This window comes from Neoarius graeffei, chromosome 13, assembly GCF_027579695.1.
Source record: "Neoarius graeffei isolate fNeoGra1 chromosome 13, fNeoGra1.pri, whole genome shotgun sequence".
In the NCBI taxonomy this organism is placed as follows: domain Eukaryota; kingdom Metazoa; phylum Chordata; class Actinopteri; order Siluriformes; family Ariidae; genus Neoarius; species Neoarius graeffei.
Genome location: NC_083581.1, coordinates 10,392,898 through 10,412,444, shown reverse-complemented (window position 1 = coordinate 10,412,444; position 19,547 = coordinate 10,392,898). Strand labels below are relative to the sequence as shown.

Here is a 19,547-nt window from a genome sequence, read left to right as displayed (position 1 = left end):
TTACACCGGATGCCCCTCCTGACTCAACCCTCTCCAATTTATCTGGGCTTGGGACCAGCACCAAGAGTATGTTTATGCACCCCCAGTGGCTGGATTATGAGTGCGTATATAATAATAATATTAAATGAGCTCAAAATCTTCAGTCAGCAGAGGCATTTGTTTACAGTTTACTGCTCTCCGCAGACAAATCATCCCATCCTCCGTTTATGCAGTAGTATTTCTTTTTTTCATAATTTAATTATTAGTATTATTTGTCTTAATTTAAGGGTTTGTGTTAGCTCGCCTTCTTTATTTTTCATCTTGTTTAATTAATGGCAATAATAAAAATGACTGTTTTTCACAAAATGTTTTTGATGGTACTCTGAAGGTCAAAGTATGCATGTATGGACATGGTGCACATGCCACAAATTTCATCACAAAGAAGAACGTTTTAAAACATTTTGGAATGTTTTTCTTCCTCTTTTCTCATACTTCTTATTCCATGTCAGCATTAAACATTAAAGGTGCTCCTCTTCTCTCAAGGCTACCATGTTGCAAACTGCCACACATACCTTTGTGCTCTTGATTTTATCTTCTTCTTTGGGAGAATTTCTTACTTTCAGATCACTTTCTTTCCCACTCCTGGTAGGTCACAAAGCTGCATCCACGAAAGTTTCCTTTGGCCCTTAATTACATTACATGGCATTTAGCAGAAACTGTTATCGAGAGCGACATATGACGAGTGCAAAAGTCAGGTACACGAAGTGCTGAACTTCTAGACAAGAAAGTTCTAGTGTCAACTGAACAAGTGACAGAAATACCTAATGTAATATGCTGTTGAAATACCAATACTTAAACAGCCAAGGAAACAAACCAACCATATAAAGTACAACTAAATGGAGAACTCAAAACAGCTAACCCCAGGCTAGACCATACACAGCCTGGGTTGGTCTAGACTGAAAAGCGGTTACACAGTGGACAGGGATGAAGGGGAGAGGTGCAGCCTAAAGAGGTGAGTCTTCAGTCTGCGCTTGAAGGTGGTCAGGGATTCAGCAGTTCTGACTTCAATGTCATTCCACCAATGGGGAACTAGGACTGTAGTCTTAAGTGGGCTGGGCAGGAGTGGAGAGGAGGAGGGGCCAGGTGGCCAGTAGTAGCAGAGTGTAGGAATCTGGCTGGCATATAGGGGTGGATCAGACTCTTGAGGTATGCTGGTCCTAACCCCTTGAGAGCCTGGTAACCTAGCAGCAATGTCTTAAATTTGATGCGAGCTGCAATAGGTAGCCAGTGCAGGTCGGCAAGCAGAGGGGCGACATGGGAAGAATGAGGGAGGTTGTACACCAGGCAAGCTGCAGCGTTCTTGATGAGCTGCAGGGGTCTGATAGCAGAAGCTGGAAGGCCAGCAAGGAGAGAGTTGCAGTAGTCCAAGTGGGACAGGATCAGTGCTTGGACCAGGAGTGGAGTAGAGTAGCTGATAAGAAAAGGGCGGATCCTTCAGATGTTGTAGAGGAGGAATCTACACGTCCAGGTCACTGCAGCGATGTTCACTGAGGAGGTGAGTTTGTCATCAAACACAAACCCTAAGTTCTTTGAACTGGGGGAAGAAGACCTCGAAATATCCCCCAGGAAGATGACAATGCCCAGGGGTGGAAAGGATGAAGCAGGAATGTAGATTGCCTCCATCTTGCCTGGGTTGAGCTTCATGTCATGTTTATCCATCCAGCTCTGGATGTCATGCAGACAAGCAGAGATCTGTGTGTCAGAAGGAGGAAAAGAGAGAAGCAGTTGGGTGTCATCAGCATAGCAGTGGTAGGATAGACCATGAGCAGAGATAATTGGGCCAAGAGACTGGGTGTAGATGGAGAAGAGAAACAGACCAAGGACTGAACCTTGAGGGACACCAGTGGTAACTGGGCATAGTGCTGATACAGTACCAGACCAGGTAAACTGGAAGGAGTGACCAGAGAGGCAGGACTTGAGCCAGTCTAGGTCTGTCCTGCAGATCCCTAAAGCTGATAAGGATGACAGGAGAATGGAGTGATCAACAGTGTCCTGACCAAATGCACTAGCAGGAAGATGTGTTTTTAATAGAGACTCCAAAGCACTTCTGTAGGATACTCTGGATAAAGGCATCTGCTAAATGCTGTAAACATGATAACCAATTTAACCTCATCAATATATTCCATATATAAAACTGCAGTAATCCATGCAAATTATATGATTTGTAATTGATCACATCAAGGATTACATTAGTTATTAGCTCATCTGGCCAACAGGTGATGCGCTTATGCCATCATGTGTTGTCCGTCATCCGCCCATCACCTGCTGTCCATCCGGTGTTATCCACATTTCATGAAAATTGCTTCTTGTCTCTCAATTCTTCACTGATTTTTATTCTTTTTGGCAGGAAGGTAGGTCTGCCTGGGGTACACATAGCTTCTACCCAAATTTGCATAACTGCAATTAATAAGGAAGATATGGAGTAATTAAGCCCTAAGGATCAGTTTCCAGGTGGCATGGTGGTGTAGTGGTTAGCACTGTCACCTCACAGCAAGAAGGTCCTGGGTTTGAGCCCACTGGCCAATGGGGGCCTTTCTGTGTGGAGTTTGCATGTTCTCCCTGTGTCTATGTGGGTTTCCTCGGGGTGCTCCGGTTTCCCCCACAGTCCAAAGACATAAGGCTAGGCTAATTGGTGGCTCTAAATTGACTGTAGGTGTGAATGTGAGTGTGAATTGTTGTTTGTCTCTATGCATTAGCCCTGCAATGATCTGGCGACTTGTCCAGGCTGCACCCCACCTCTCACCCATAGTCAGCTGGGATAGGCTCCAGCTTGTCCGTGACTCTGCACAAGATAAGTGGTTATGGATAATGGATGGATGGAGCAGTTTCCATACAAATTGCTTCTTCTCCCTCAATTTTTCACTGATTTTGATTCTTTCTAGCATGAAGGTAGGGGTATCTAGGGTGCATATTACTTCTACCCAGATTTGCTTCATTACAATTATTAGCTCATCTGGCCAACAGATGATGAGCTTATGCCATCATGTGTTGTCTATCATCCATCCGTCGTCTATCTGGCATCGTCCACATTTCACGACAATTGCTTCTTCTCTCACAATTCTTCACTGATTTTTATTCTTTTTGGCAGGAAGGTAGGTCTGCCTGGGGTGCATATAGTTTCTACCCAAATTTGCATAATTGCAATTAATAATGAAGATATAGAGTAATTAAGCCCTAACAAGCAGTTTCCACACAAATTGCTTCTTCTCTCTCAATCCTTCACCAAGTTTATTCTTTCTGGCAGTAAGGTAGGTTTGCCTGGGGTGCATATAGCTTCTACCCAAATTTGCCTAATTGCAATTAATCATGAAGATATGGAATAACTAAGCCCTAACAAGCAGTTTCCACACAAATCTCTTCTTATATAGCTTCTTATATATCTTATTTATAGGCCAATATCAAACCTCCCCTTTATCTCCAAGATCTTAGAAAAAGCTGTAGCACAGCAGTTACAGTATGCTCATATCTACATAGGAAAATCATCCATGAAATGTATTGGCCAGGATTTAGATCTCATCATATCACAGAGACAGCACTGGTTAAAGTAGGAAATGACCTACTGTTGGCATCTGATCAGGGCTGTCTCCCTGCTTGTATTGCTTGACCTTAGTGCAGCCTTTGACACCATTGATCATTCCATTCTCCTGGATAGACTAGAAAATGTTGTGGGAGTTAAGGGAATGGCCCTCTCCTGGCTCAGGCCTTATTTAATTGATCATTATCAGTTTGTTGATATAAATGGTGATTTTTCTAGACATACTGAGGTAAAATTTGGTGGTCCTTAAGGTTATCTTAGGCCTACTGCTTTTTTTTTCTTCTTTATATAGGTTACCTCTGGGTGAAATTATTCGTAAGCATGGTATTAGTTTCCACTGTTATGCTGATGACACACAGTTGTATGTTTCTGCAAAGCCAGATGAGCGATACCAGCTGAATACAACTGACAAATGTGTAAAGGACATTAGATGCTTATTAATTTCCTTCTGCTTAACTCTGACAAGACAGAAGTACTTGTACTAAGACCACATGCAGCTAGATGTAGGTTTTCTGATTACAAAGTAACTCTGGATGGCCTTTCTGTTTCTTCACATGCAGCAGTAAAAGACCTCGGTGTGATCATTGACTCCAGTCTTTCATGTGAAACTCATATTGATAACATTACCCGGATAGCTTTCTTTCATCTCAGAAATATTGCTAAGGTAAGAAATATAATGTCACTACATGATGCAGAAAAACTAGTTCATGCTTTTGTTACCCCTAGGTGGGATTATTGTAATGCCTTACTGTCTGGATGTTCCAATAAGTGCATAAACAAGCTCCAGTTAGTTCAAAATGCAGCAGCAAGAGTCCTTACTAGAACTAGAAGATATGACCACATCACCCCTGTCTTATCCACACTGCATTGGCTCCCAATCAAATATCGTATTGATTATAAAATACTACTATTGATCTTTAAAGCACTGAATGGTCTTGCACCACAGTATCTTAGTGAACTTCTAGTCCTTTATGACCCACCACGCCTACTTAGATCAAAAGGTGCAGGCTATTTGCTGGTATCTCATATAGTCAAGGCTACATTAGGGTGCAGAGCCTTTTCTTAAAAAGCCCCACAGTTATGGAATAGCCTTCCAAGTAGTGTTCGGGACTTAGACACAGTCTCAGTGTATAAGTCTAGGCTGAAAACATCTGTTTAGTCAAGTCTTTTGTTTATACTTTTTATTAGGTAAAGGAGGAGATCTGGAGGGTCCTCAGGCATAGAGTGTTTTGGTAAACTGGAATGTATGGATGCTGTCAGTCCCCCACCCACCCACCCACCCACCCACCCACTCACTCACTCACTCACTCACTCACTCGGGTTTGTTGAGAGTGTAGTGGCTGGATGCTTTATGTTCCAGGGTGCCCTCATATCTGTGTTACCTTCTGTCTCTCCCCTTTTAGTTATGCTGTTACAGGTAGTTTTGCCAGAATCCCTGCTTGCACTCAATGCAAAATGTATACTGTTCTTACTCATTAGGTGACACTGGGCATACCTACCTGTAACAATACTGTGTTCTCTCTCTCTCTTTCTCTCCCCCCCTTCCCACTGTCTGTCCCTCTGAGTTACATGTTGATCCTGAGACACCAATAAGATGCTGACCTCTTCTGCTCCTTGGAGAAAGGCCCTCGCCTACATCTGGCTGGAGTCTCATCACATTGCTCTTGGGGAGGACTGCCCCATATGGACAGTCGAAAGTTGCACTTGGAAGATGGCTCTGGACACTTACAGTAATACATTTATGTCTGAGGACTACAGTTGACTTGCTAACTTTAGGACTGCAGTTGTCATGAACAGTTTTGCACTCAAGTTTCCATCAATGAAGAGTTTATAACTTCAACAAAACAGACTTCATGTTAAAACTGTAATGATTTTCCTGTTTTTACAGTTATACTTTGAGACTCTATAAATAATTCGCTTCTGTAACTGTGTCCTATAATCATGCTGTTATCACTGAAATGAGGAGGACTTCCTGTTTGAGGACTTCCTGTTTACTGAAGTGAGTGTGAAGGAGTTGTGTGTGCAGGCAGTTTGTTATATGTTCTCTGTTTTAGTGCTGGCTTTCTGACTACTTTTTTGGACTTTCGGCCATCAATTTTGGATTTTGGACTCTGGACTAAGTGCTGATACCTTTGGTTTGACCCCTGCCTGGTAAAAATCTCGTTTTTGAATATGGACAGAAAGAATGGGAGTGGAGCTGGTTGCATACTGGTTAGCTAACTAGCCGCAAGCTAACAGCTGACCGGCCGCACAACTGACTGTGTTATCAGCTGATGCCAATAAACAAAACAAACAAAAAGGAAAATGATACTGGACAGTATGGGTCCAAAAAAAACATCTGCAGAGGAAGTTAACGATATAAAAAAAAATCGCTTGACTTTGTCGCAGAAGAAGTTTCTGCTGTGAGGCTACAGCAGAAAAATATCCTGGTGCTGGTTGAGGAAGTGAAAGCTCTGCATATCCAGAATGCTGAGAAGGAAAAGCGAATCACCTTCCTGGACAGTCGGGTCACAGACCTGGAACCAGGATGAATGATGTTGTCATCACTGGGATCCAGGTTAAACCCTGGTCATATGTGAGGGTGGTGACCATGAACAGCGAGGGGTAGTCCGGCAAGCTGGATGTGAGCTCCACTGAGCAACAGGTGGCGGCCTTCTTACAGTCTAAAGGGATCAAACTGAACTGTAACAATATTGAAGCTTGCCACCCTCTACCCAGGAGAAATGCCAGCGACAAACCAGCTGTAACCATGAGATTTGTGAACAGAAAACACAAAATTACACTCCTAAAACAAGGAAAGAAACTTAAAGGGACAATTTTTTTCATCAATGAGCACCTAATGGGCGGCACAGTGGTGTAGTGGTTAGCGCTGTCGCCTCACAGCAAGAAGGTCTGGGTTCAAGTCCTGTAGCCGGCGAGGGCCTTTCTGTGCGGAGTTTGCATGTTCTCCCCGTGTCCGCGTGGGTTTCCTCCAGGAGCTCCGATTTCCCCCACAGTCCAAAGACATGCAGGTTAGGTTAACTGGTGACTCTAAATTGACCGTAGGTGTGAATGGTTGTCTGTGTCTACCGGTATGTGTCAGCCCTGTGATGGCCTGGCGACTTGTCCAGGGTGTACCCTGCCTTTCGCCCGTAGTCAGCTGGGATAGGCTCCAGCTTGCCTGCAACCCTGTAGAACAGGATAAAGCGGCTAGAGATAATGAGATGAGACGAGATGAGCACCTAATGAAGATAAATGCTGACATCACCAGAAAAGCACGTTACCTGGAAAAAAATGGAAAAAAATTCAGAATACCTGGACTACAAACTGCAAAATATTCATCAAACTAAACAGAACACAGGAAGAAGCTAAAGTACTGATGGTGAGAAGCATGGAGGATTAGGAGAAATATCAATAATCAGTATGAACCGGGCTTTAAAGTAACGAGCACCTGAACACACAACCATGAAATATGCCGAAAGAACTCATTCATCTACATCTGAAGACAATAGTGATATAACAGAGTGGATTAGTGAATATGAAAATTAAGAACTGCAAACATTCCAATACACTGATCACAATGTACAGGATATGGAACATGACATAGACCCGGACAATAACTTCTTCAACTCCATCAATAACAACTGCTGCTATTATGCAGAACAACAGTATGGCCACATCAACAAGGAAAGTTTTCAATGATACACATCAATGGTAGAAGTTTGTATGCAAATTTTGTACACATTAAGGAATACCTAAGTCAATTTACACAACCATTTAACATTATTGCAATATCTGAAACATGGATCAACACAGAGAAAGGGGTGGACTTTGAACTGGAGGGATATGAACTTATCCACATAGATCGGAAAAACAAAGGTGGGGGAGGAGTAGCTCTTTATGTGGACAAAAATTTGAAATTCAGGGTGTTAGAAAATATGTCAACTACTGTTAACAATGTACTGGAGTGCATAACAATAGAAATGAATAAGGATTAAAATAAAACTGCAGTTATTAGGTGTATATACAGGACACCAGGGTCCAGTATCAAACTATTTAAGGACTGGATGGAGGAAATGTTTACAAAGAAAAGTCATAAAACAATTTTCATATGTGGAGACTTTAATATTGATCTGCTTAACTCAAATAAGCACAAAATGATGAATGATTTTATCAATACAGTATGAACTTGCATCTGACAATCACCAGACCCACCAGAATAACTTCCCACTGTGCCACTTTTATTAGCAACATTTTCACAAACGACATTTTAAACAAGACAGTAAGCGGAATATTACTCAGTAATATCAGTGACCATGGGTGGTGTAGTGGTTAGCGCTGTCGCCTCACAGCAAGAAGGTCCGAGTTCGAGCCCCGTGGCCGACGAGGGCCTTTCTGTGTGGAGTTTGCATGTTCTCCGCGTGGGTTTCCTCCGGGTGCTCTGGTTTCCCCCACAGTCCAAAGACATGCAGGTTAGGTTAACTGGTGACTCTAAATTGACCGTAGGTGTGAATGGTTGTCTGTGTCTATGTGTCAGCCCTGTGATGACCTGGTGACTTGTCCAGGGTGTACCCTGCCTTTCGCCTGTAGTCAGCTGGGATAGGCTCCAGCTTGCCTGCGACCCTGTAGAACAGGATAAAGTGGCTAGAGATAATGAGATCAGTGACCATCTGCCAGTCTTTGTTATATATGATTCTAACTACAAAAGTCATCAACCAGAAAAAATAAAAAGAGAGTACATAAGAGTGAAATCAGAAGAATCAATAAGTGCATTTAGAAATAACTTATTGGTGCAAAACTGGGATATGTGTCAGTAACGCAATAGAGAGCACCACTTCCAGTCAGACTACAAACATGGCCGATTTAATTACAACATCCAAGAACCACAGTGCCCTTTATTGCCTGTCTGTTAATTACACTGGTCACTCATTTCCTGGTTAATCAGCCCATGCTAAATAAACACCTCTCCCACACTCTCTCGATGCAAAGTATCATTCAGTGTCTTACCTGTCATACCAAGCATTGTTATTCTGTCTGCCTTATCATGTTCTCGACCCTCATTATTGTCTCATTCTCGTTACTCTTTAGTCTAGCCCTTATTACTTTGTCTGCTGATCAATCGACCCCTGCCTGTCCCTCGACTTCGTTTTTGTCTAGCATTTTGGATTTGTTTGCCAGTCTGTGTTCCCTGCTCTCCCCTGCACATACATACGTAAGTGCCTGCATTCTGATACATATGGATGCAGTAGAGTAGGCATGGCAGGCTGCTTTGATCGTTCAAGGGCGCCTCTTAGGAGAACATCAGCAGATGCTCGCCGATCTCAACACCAAGATGGGTCAGCTCATTGCTATGATGCCACAGGCCCTCCTAACGCACCCCGAAGCTCCTCAGAGTCCCGCGCTCCCACTTCCACACCACGAGAAGTACACTGGGGATGTGCTCAGCTGCGAGGGGTTTCTGCTTCAGTGCTCCATGTACTTCTTCTCACTCCCACACATCTTGTATGAATGCAAGATCACTGGATTTCTTTCGCTTTTAACCGGCAAAGTGCTACAATGGTCCAGCGCAGTGTGGAGGAGCGGAAGCGAACACACCACCTCCTACAAAAGCTTTCTGGAGTTATTCAAGCGTGTGTTTGATCACAAACTGGAGGGAATTGAAGTCGACAAGAGCCTACTCACCATCACCCAGGATTCAAGGAGAGTCACCGATTATGCCGTAGATTTATGGACTCTTGCAGCCACCAGTGGATGGAATGAGCCGGCGTTAAAAATGGTGTTTTGCCAAGGACTTCACCCCTCAGTATTGAGTGAACTAGCATGCCACAATGCACATCTCACCCTGGATGCTCTCATTGATCTCGCCATTTGGCTAAACCATCTGCTATTCAGCCGTCCATCCCTCTAGGAGGAAGCTAAGACTGCCATGACCTCTGATTCTCCCTCTCCCATGGAACTTTCTTATGCTTGTCTGAAACACTCCAAATGAGATCGGAAAAAGAAGGAGGGCTTGTGCTTCTACTGCAGGAGCTCCAGTCACCCTATCATCCAGTGTCCAGTCCACCTGCCATGCACCAGCTCTGAGGAGACCAAAGCTGATTCAGTGAGTCCCATGAGATCACTAGGAGTTCAATCTTTCAAACTTCCAGTATTACTGAAACTGTCTTCCTCTACCCACATGCTGTCTGCATTTATTGACTCAAGGGCAGAGGGAAACTTAATCACCAGCTCAGTCATTCAGAGGTTCAATTTGCCCACAAACTCACTGCAGAGCCCACTCAGCATCCGGTCCATCGATGGAGGCCCCATAGGGGAGGGCCTCATCACCTCCTGGACCGCTCCCATGCATATTCAGGTGGGAGCTCTTTACTCTGAACAAATCTCACTCCTCGTCACAGCTACCAAGCATCATGACATCATCCTGGGCTATCCGTGGCTACAGCTCCATGACCCACTCATCTCCTGGCAGAACAAGGAAATTATCTAGTGTTCCCCAACATGTTTCCAGAACTGCCTCCACCATCCTCCAATGTCCTCAATTAAATCTTTCCTCCACCTCCATATTGAGTCTTCAGCCTGACTCCCTGGAAGGGATCCCTGCATGTTACCTGGATCTAGGGGAGGTCTTCAGCAAGGGCAAAGCATGCGGTCTACCCCCACATCGTCCATATGATTGTGCCATTGACCTCCTGCCTGGTACTTCTCCCCAATGCAGCTGCATTTGCCCTCTGTCCCAGAATGAACAAGCTTCTATGGAAGAGTACATACAGGAGGCCCTCAAGCAGGGGTACATATGCCCGTCCACTTCACCAGTGTCAGCGGGATTCTTTTTTATGGACAAGAGAGGGGGTGGACTTCATTCGTGTATAGACTTTCGAGGACTCAATCAGATATCAGTGAAATACACGTATCCACTTCCACTTGTGCCCTCCACATTGGAACAGCTCTGCAGTGCCACGATCTTCTCCAAGCTTGACCTACGTAGTGCCTACAACCTGGTCTGCATCCGCGAGGGCAACAAGTGGAAGACCGCCTTCAGTACCAGCGCCAGCTATTTTGAGTACTGGGTCATGCCTTATGGCCCCTCTTTGGCGCCATGCATGTTCCAGTGCCTCATTAATGACATGCTTGCAAGACATGTTGGGGAGGTATGTCAAAGCTTACATCGATGACATCCTGATCTACTCCCCTGACGAAGAGAGTAATCGTAACCATGTTTGATCAGTATTCAAGTGCCTGTCTAAGAACCATCTCTATGCCAAGGCTGAGAAGTGTGAATTTCACATGTATAAGATCTCCTTCCTGGGGTACATCATCAGTGCTGAGGGGGTCAGCATGGACCCCTCCAAGGTAACTGCAGTCACATCCTGGCCTGTACCCACCTCAGTGAAGGAACTCCAACATTTTCTAGGCTTTGCAAGCTTTTATCATTGTTTAATTAGAGGGTTCAGCACCCCTGACCTCCCTCTTGAAGAAGGGACCCAAATGCCTCCCCTGGAACCCCACAGCCAAAGAGGCCTTTGACAAGCTCAAAAAAAGCTTTTACCACAGCCCCTATCCTTCAGCATCCAGACCCAACCCGACCTTTCATGGTCAAAGTGGATGCCTCCAAGATTGGTGTAGCAGGGGTTCTCTCCCAGTGCTTCAGTGAAAGGCCCACGCTCCACCTAGTAGCATTCTTCTCCAAAAAGCTCACTCCAGCAGAGAGAAATTATGACATCGGGAACTGAGAGCTACTGGCCATCAAACTCGCCTTAGAGGACTGGAGGCACTGGTTGGAGGGGGCCACACACCCCTTTGTCATTTTCACTGATCATAAAAACCTTGAGTATCTCAATAAGGCAAAGCGACTGAACCCATACCAAGCCCAATGGGCACTGTTCTTCATCCACTTCAACTTCACAAAATCCTATCATCCTGGCACCAAAAACACCAAGGCTGATGCCCTGTCATGCATCTTCTGCCCATCTCTTCATGACCAGGACCGTCACCCTATCCTGACACCTGAATGCTTCATCCAGGCAATCACTTGGGACCTTGACAACCACAGAATCCTCTAGTCAACTGCCCACCAGGCCACCTGTATGTCCCTAATCATCTCAGGAGCAGACTCATTACATAGGCACACACTTCTGCCACTGGTCATCCCAGTAGCCATCGTACCCACCAACTGCTGCAAAAACATGCTGACTGAGATAATTCGTTTCACACAAAACTCTCTCAAGCACTCAGCCACACAACTTACACCCTTCCAATGTATGCTCAGCTACCAACCTCCCCTGTTTCCTTGGGACAACACTCCAGCATGGGTACAGGCCATGGAGGAGTGGTTCACCCATAGCCAATCAATTTGGGAGGAAGTTCACCAATGCATCATGTCAGTTAATGCCAAGTACAAGGAATACACCAATAAGCACTGGAGCAACAACCTCGAGTACTCTCCTGGTGATCGGGTATGGGTGTCCACCAGGGACCTCAGGGAACCCAACACATGTCGAAAATTACAGACACACTACATCGGACCAAACAAGGTGCGCCGGTGCATCAATGAAGTTTCCTATAGACTTGAGCTCCCACCTCACAGTCATCTGTCACCCACCTTCCACATCTCCTGCCTCAAACCCTCCATCCAAGGTCCCCGTCTGAGAACATGCCCACCCCTGACCACCCATCTCTTGGCTCAGAAGGAGAACCCATCTACCAGGTAAATCAGATCTTAGACTCTAGACGTAGAAGAGGTCAGCTAGAGTACCTGTTATATTGGGAGGGCTATGGACCAGAGGAATGAAGCTGGGTGGGAGCTAAGGACATCCTAGACCCTCTTCTTACTCAAGAATTTCACAACCAACACCCTGACAAGCCTGCACCCAGAAGGAGGGAGTGTCCTAGGAAGAATGTAGCTCCTGGAGGGAGCTCCTGGGGGGTGGGTTCTGTCAGTAACATGATAGAGTGTGCCACTTCCAGTCAGACTACAAACATGGCCAATCTGAACTACAACACCCAAGAACCACAGCACCTTCTATCACCTGTCTATTAATTACACCTGTCACTTATTTCCTGGTTAATCAGCCCATGCTATATAAAAACCTCTCCCACACTCACTCGATGTGAAGTATCATTCAGTGTCTTACGTGTCATACCAAGCCTTGTTATTCTGCCCGCCTTATCGTGTTCTCGACCCTCGTTATTGTCTCAATCTTGTTACTCTTTAGTCGAGCCCTTATTACTCTGTCTGCCGATCGATTGACCCCTGCCTGTCCCTTGATTTCATTTTTGTCTCGTGTTTTGGATTTGTTTGCCAGTCTGTGTTCCCCACTCTCCCCGCACATACATCTGTAAGTGCCTGCATCCTGACAATATAATGATAATAATGTCAATAGCACCCGGAGGAAACCCACACGGACACGGGGAGAACATGCAAACTCCGCACAGAAAGGCCCTCGCCGGCCACGGACCTTCTTGCTGTGAGGCGACAGCGCTAACCACTATACCACCGTGCCGCCCTGGCTTTATAGATAATTGGGTTAATTTTGAGGGCACTGCTGGCCTGTTAGGACGGGACGGTATCCATCCCACTTGGGAAGGTGCTGCTCTCATTTCCTGCAGCATAGGTCATAGTCTCAGAACAGGCCTAGTTAATTTCTGACAATCCAGAGCCAAGGCCAGGGAGCAGACGAACAGGCTAAACCGACTGTCTGCTAGCTGCACAGAGTCGTCACTCAGGTTCCACTACATCGAGACTGTGTCTGTTCCCTGAGCTCAACAAAAAGGTAGAAATATTCAGAGAGTTTGTTCCAGTAACCTAATCAATATAAAATTAGATCATACTGACTGTACAGCTGCTGCCAGCACCTTTGATCTAAAGGTGGGGCTATTAAATATTAGATCTCTTACATCTAAAGCGCTAATGGTTAATGAACGCAATACTGATCAGGAGTTTAATGTACTTTGTTTAACTGAAACATTGATTAAGCCAAATGAAAATATAGCATTAAATGAAGCAAGTCCTCCTGGATACAGTTATATACACCAGCCTCAATGATTACACCTAGATAATCATTTATAATGATTATCTAGGTGTAACACAAAAACCTGGTTATAAATTTAATACATTTGAAGTTCTTCAACAGACCACTCGAAAATTGGAATGTAAATGGCATTAAACAAAATTGGAAGTGTTCAAATTAGCGTGGAAGGAGAGCTTCCTGAAGTATAGAAAAGCTCTTAGTGCTGCGAGATCAACATATCTCTCCTCCCTAATAGAAGATAACAAAAATAATCCTAGATTCCTATTTAATACTGTAGCAAAATTAACCAGGAATAAGTCCACTATAGACACATGCATACCTGTAGTAGCAATGATTTCATGAATTTTTTTAATGACAAAATTGAGAATATCCGACAAAAAATTCAAATGACTAATTTAAGGTCAGACAATGTAAGTGACTCTGTAGTTAACAATATAACTGTATCAGATAATCAATTAGAATGTTTTACTCCCCCAAAAGAAACTGAATTACTTTCATTAATCTCCGCATCAAAAGCCTCAACTTGCATACTAGATCCCTTACCTACACGTCTATTCAAACAGATAATACCTGAAGTAATTGAACTGCTTCTAAAAATAATAAATTCTTCTCTTATTATTGGCTATGTACCCAAATCCTTTAAACTAGCAGTTATCAAACCCCTGATTAAAAAACTTGACCTTGATCCCTGTCAGCTCTCCAATTATCAGCCAATATCAAACCTCCCCTTTATCTCCAAGATCCTTGAAAAAGCTGTGGCACAGCAGTTATGCTCATATTTACATAGGAATAACATCCATAAAATGTATCAGTCAGGATTTAGACCTAATCATAGCACAGAGACAGCTTTGGTTAAAGTAGTAAACGACCTACTGTTGGCGTCTGATCAGGGCTGTGTCTCGCTGCTTGTGTTGCTTGACCTTAGTGCAGCATTTGATACTATTGATCATTCCATTCTTCTGGATAGACTAGAAAATGTTGTGGGAATTAAGGGAACGACCCTCTCCTGGCTCAGCTCTTATTTAACTGATCACTATCAGTATGTTGATATAAATGATGATATTTCTAGACATACTGAGGTAAAGTTTGGTGTTCCACAAGGTTCTGTCTTGGGTCCACTGCTTTTTTCTTTATATATGTTACCTCTGGGTGATATTATTCGTAAACATTGTATTAGTTTCCACTGTTATGCTGATGACACACAGTTGTATGTTTCTGCAAAACCTGATAAGAGACACCAGCTTAATAGAATTGAGGAATGTGTAAAGGACATTAGACACTGGATGCTTATTAATTTCCTTCTGCTTAACTCTGACAAGACTGAAGTACTTGTACTAGGACCACATGCAGCTAGAAGTAAGTTTTCTGATTACACAGTAACTCTGGATGGCCTTTCTGTTTTTTCATGTGCAGCAGTAAAAGACCTCGGTGTGATCATTGACTCCAGTCTTTCATGTGAAACTCATATTGATAACATTACCCGGATAGCTTTCTTTCATCTCAGAAATATTGCTAAGATAAGAAATTTAATGTCACGACGTGACACAGAAAAACTATTTCATGCTTTTGTTACCTCCAGGTTGGATTATTGTAATGCCTTACTGTCTGGATGTTCCAATAAGTGCATAAACAAGCTCCAGTTAGTTCAAAATGCAGCAGCAAGAGTCTTTACTAGAACTAGAAAATATGACCACATCACCCCTGTCTTATCCACACTGCATCGGCTCCCAATCAAATTTTGTATTGATTACAAAATTTGTAATTTCTCTGCCTCTCCCTTCCCTTATCTTTCCTGCTTCTGCTGTCTCGTCTGTCTATTGTCTATACTTTTGAGAGACTCTCTCTGCACTGCTCTCCAAACTAAAAATCATGGAATTGATAAACTGGTCTCTTCACGCAATTGACACAATCTTCTCGACAAGAAGCCTGGGTTCAGGGGAAACAGCCTGTCCTGCTGGAACGTTCGCAGCCAGCTACATGATGGACGCATGGGAGAGGTGGCGGGTCGTGTGCCTAGCGGTTCTTTCTGTGGAGGACATTGAAGACATCTACCAATTCGGAACCATGATTACAGGACTTTTGCTGATTGGATTAGGCATTGCCCTGGTTTATCGAGGAAATCAGAAAACGGTGATAGCTGTCCAAAGCCCCATAAAGCTGCCCGACATGATTGAAGCGGTGGGCAGAGCTGTCGGCACTCAGACTGTGGCTATTCAGAACTTGAACCACAACATGGATAACATCATGGAGAAGCTTTTGGCTTTGCAAAGGAAAATGAATCTATTCAGAGACCAGAATGGACAAACAGAGTAGTCATGTAAAGGAATGCGTCTACTCGCCCCAAGACCAAACAATCCCAATCTTATCTGCTTTCAGCTCCCTCAGACAGCACTGGCCTTGGCCAAGGCCGTTGCTGGGACAACAGCTCCCCCCTGAAGATCACTGCTGTGAGACTCTCTCGTGTTCCTTCCCCCACTTCCCACGGTCACCGCTTTTACCCCTAGTGTGACAAGTGGGTAAGCGCCGTCTTTGGCTGCAGGACCGGACTGCTTGTTTGCGCTGGGTTACCTATGCCTCTGCCCCTCCCCCCACCCCCTCCCATGATTGCCCCCTCCCTCACCCCCTTCCCCCTCGAGTCCCGAGTTTTCATGTTGTAAAGTGTACCGTGTTATTTTTGTGCTTACGGTATGTGCTGAGGTGTTTTTTTAGTGTTCCCACACTGTACTCCCCACAGGAGCATAGTGTGGGGGTTGCTTTTTTTCTCCTCCCCTCCCCTCATGTTACTCTGTGTTTTTCATCCCTGTCTTCCTGTCCTGTCTACTCCCCCTGTGTCAATTGTATGTATGTGTATATGTACGGACGGGTTGACGGCTAATTTCACTGGTACTTGTGACAAAGTGACAATAAAGGGTTCATTCATCATCATCATCACCATCATTATTAAGTACTACTATTGATCTTTAAAGCACTGAATGGTCTCGCACCACAGTACCTGAGTGAACTGCTCCTCTATGACCCGCCACACCTACTTAGATCAAAAGGTGCAGGCCCCATAACTTGCTGGTACCTCGTATAGTGAAGGCTACATCGGGGGCAGAGCCTTTTCTTACAAAGCCCCACAGTTATGGAACAGCCTTCCATGTTAGTGTTCAGTAATCAGACACAGTCTCAGTGTTTAAGTCTAGGCTGAAAACATATCTGTTTAGTCAAGCCTTTTGTTAATGGTGTTTATGAGGTAAAGGTGTAGATCTGGAGGGTCCTCAGACAGAGTGTTTTGGTAAACTGGGATGTATGGATGCTGTCAGTCCCCACTCGCTTGCTCACTCGAGTTTGTTGATGGTGTAGTGGCTGGCTGCTTTATGTCCTGGGGCTCCCTCATGCCTGTGTTACCTTCTGGCTCTCCCCTTTTAGTTATGCTGTCATAGTTAGTTGCCGGAGTCCCTGCTTGTACTCAGTGCAATATGTATACTGTTCCTACTTATTCAGGTGACATTGGGCATACCTAACAACCTGTGTTTTCTCTCCCTCTCTCTCCTACCTCCTCCCCCCAAATCTGTCCTTCTGAGTTACATGTTGGTCCTGGGATCGAGATGCTGACCTCTTCTGCTCCTCGGACCTGCTTGATCCATCCTGGTGCCCTGTGTCTGGTTGGAGTCTCATCGCTCCTGTGGAGGATGGCCCCATATGGACAGTTGAAAGTCACACCTGGAGGATGCTGTGGACTCTTACAGTAATGCTTTTATGGCTGAGGACTACAGTTGACTTGCTAACTTTAGGACTGCAGTTGTCATGAACAGTTTTGCACTCAAGTTTCCATCAGTGAAGAGTTTATAACTTCAACGAAACTGACTTCATGTTAAAACTGTTAATATTATAGTCATGCTGTCTGTTGTTGCCCAAATGAGGATGGGTTCCCTTTTGAGTCTGGTTCCTCTCGAGGTTTCTTCCTCATGTCATCTGAGGGAGTTTTTCCTTGCCGCAGTCGCCACAGGCTTGCTCATTGGGGATAGATTAGGGATAAAATTAGCTCATGTTTTAAGTTGTTCAAATTCTGTAGAGCTGCTTTGCGACAATGTTTATTGTTAAAAGCACAATACAAATAAACTTGACTTTACTTGATTTATCTAACAGACAGAAAACAATTTGTGCACCTGGGGGGTTATTGTTCAGAATGTTTGAACATTACTTGTGGTGTCCCCCAGGGGTCAGTGCTGGGACCTAAATTGTTTATTTTTTATATTAATGATTTATGCTAAGTATCAAAAGTATTAAAAAACATTTTATTTGCTGATGACACACATCTGTTTTTCTCTGGTACTGATTTACAAAAACAAATACAAGACATCATGACAATTGAATAAATTAAAATTATGGCTTGATGCAAACAAATTATCCTTAAATTAAACTAAAACAAAAATAATGCATTTTTGAAACTAGAGAAGTAATATACAGATAAAAGTTTCACTGGGTGGCATTGATATTGAAAAAGTAAATGAAACCAGTTTTCTTGGGGTGATAATAGATGATCAAATTAGCTGGAATTCACAATTTTAAACATACAAAAAAATGTCTCAAGGAACATTGCAGTATTAAACAAATCAAAACAGGTTTTGGATCGTAAAGCACTCCATATTCTTTACTGTTCACTAGTTCTTCCATATCTCACTTACTGTGCGGAGGTTTGAGGCAATAACTACAAAAATAGGTTACACTCACTGCTCCAACTACATGGAATAATTTGCAGTCAGAGCTCAAACTCCATAATCTGGTATCTCTGAATGTATTTAAGTCCATGATAAATCCCATTGCTTCGAGGCTTCATGAGTGCAAATGTTTTATTTGAATGGAAATGTCTTATTTGATCTTGACCTGATTTTGTAAATTCAATTGTTTATTTGGGGCGGCACGGTGGTGTAGTGGTTAGCGCTGTCGCCTCACAGCAAGAAGGTCTGGGTTCGAGCCCTGTGGCCGGCGAGGGCCTTTCTGTGTGGAGTTTGCATGTTCTCCCCGTGTCCGCGTGGGTTTCCTCCAGGTGCTCCGGTTTCTCCCACAGTCCAAAGACATGCAGGTTAGGTTAACTGGCGACTCTAAATTGACCCTGAGTGTGAATGGTTGTCTGTGTCTATGTGTCAGCCCTGTGATGACCTGCTGTTCAGGGTGTACCCCGCCTTTCGCCCGTAGTCAGCTGGGATAGGCTCCTGCGACCCTGTAGAACAGGATAAAGCTGCTAGAGATAATGAGATGAGATTGTTTATTTGTATTTTTATGTCTATGTCTAATGTGACAGTGTGTTGAAACTGTTGTTTTTTGCTGCCATACTTGCCCAGGTCTCTCTTGTAAAAGAGATCTTCGATCTCAACGGGACAAACCTGGTTAAATAAAGGTTATAATAATAATAAAATACATCAAAAGAGAGCAATATGATACATTCATAAGGCTGGATATGGGGATCATTCTAATTCACTATTTTTACAGTCAAAACTACTAAAATTCACAGACCTGGTGGCATTGCAAACTGCACAGATAATATTTAAAGCAAGACATCATTTGTTACCAGGCAATATTCAGAAATTATTCACTGAAAGGGAAGGGGGTTATAATTTCAGAGGGAAGTTTAACTTTAAAACCTTGAGTGTGCGCAAAAAGAAATTTTTGTGTTTCCATATATGGAGTAAAACTTTGGAACAGTCTGAATGTGGAGCTAAAAGAATGTCCAAACATGAAACGATTTAAGAAGAAATACAAAGAAATGGTTTTTATGAGGTATAAGACTGAAGAGGGTTTTAAGTATCACAGGCGTTCACTGTTTGTTTATGTTATTGTTACTGATTTTTATGTTTGCCTTCTGATATATATTTGTTTGTATGTATGTGTGTTTGTATAAAATTTATACTTATATTAGATTTCACATTTTGAATTAGCAAATTGTTTATGTAAAAAAATGATATATCTTGTTCTAGAAGTAG

At 43.6% G+C, this 19,547-nt stretch overlaps 1 pseudogene; it reads right to left on the bottom strand.

The window, feature by feature from the left end:
- Positions 1-946: 946 nt before the first annotated feature.
- Positions 947-1,725, bottom strand: LOC132897224 (uncharacterized; annotated as a pseudogene).
- Between the last annotated feature and the right edge of the window lie 17,822 nt (positions 1,726-19,547).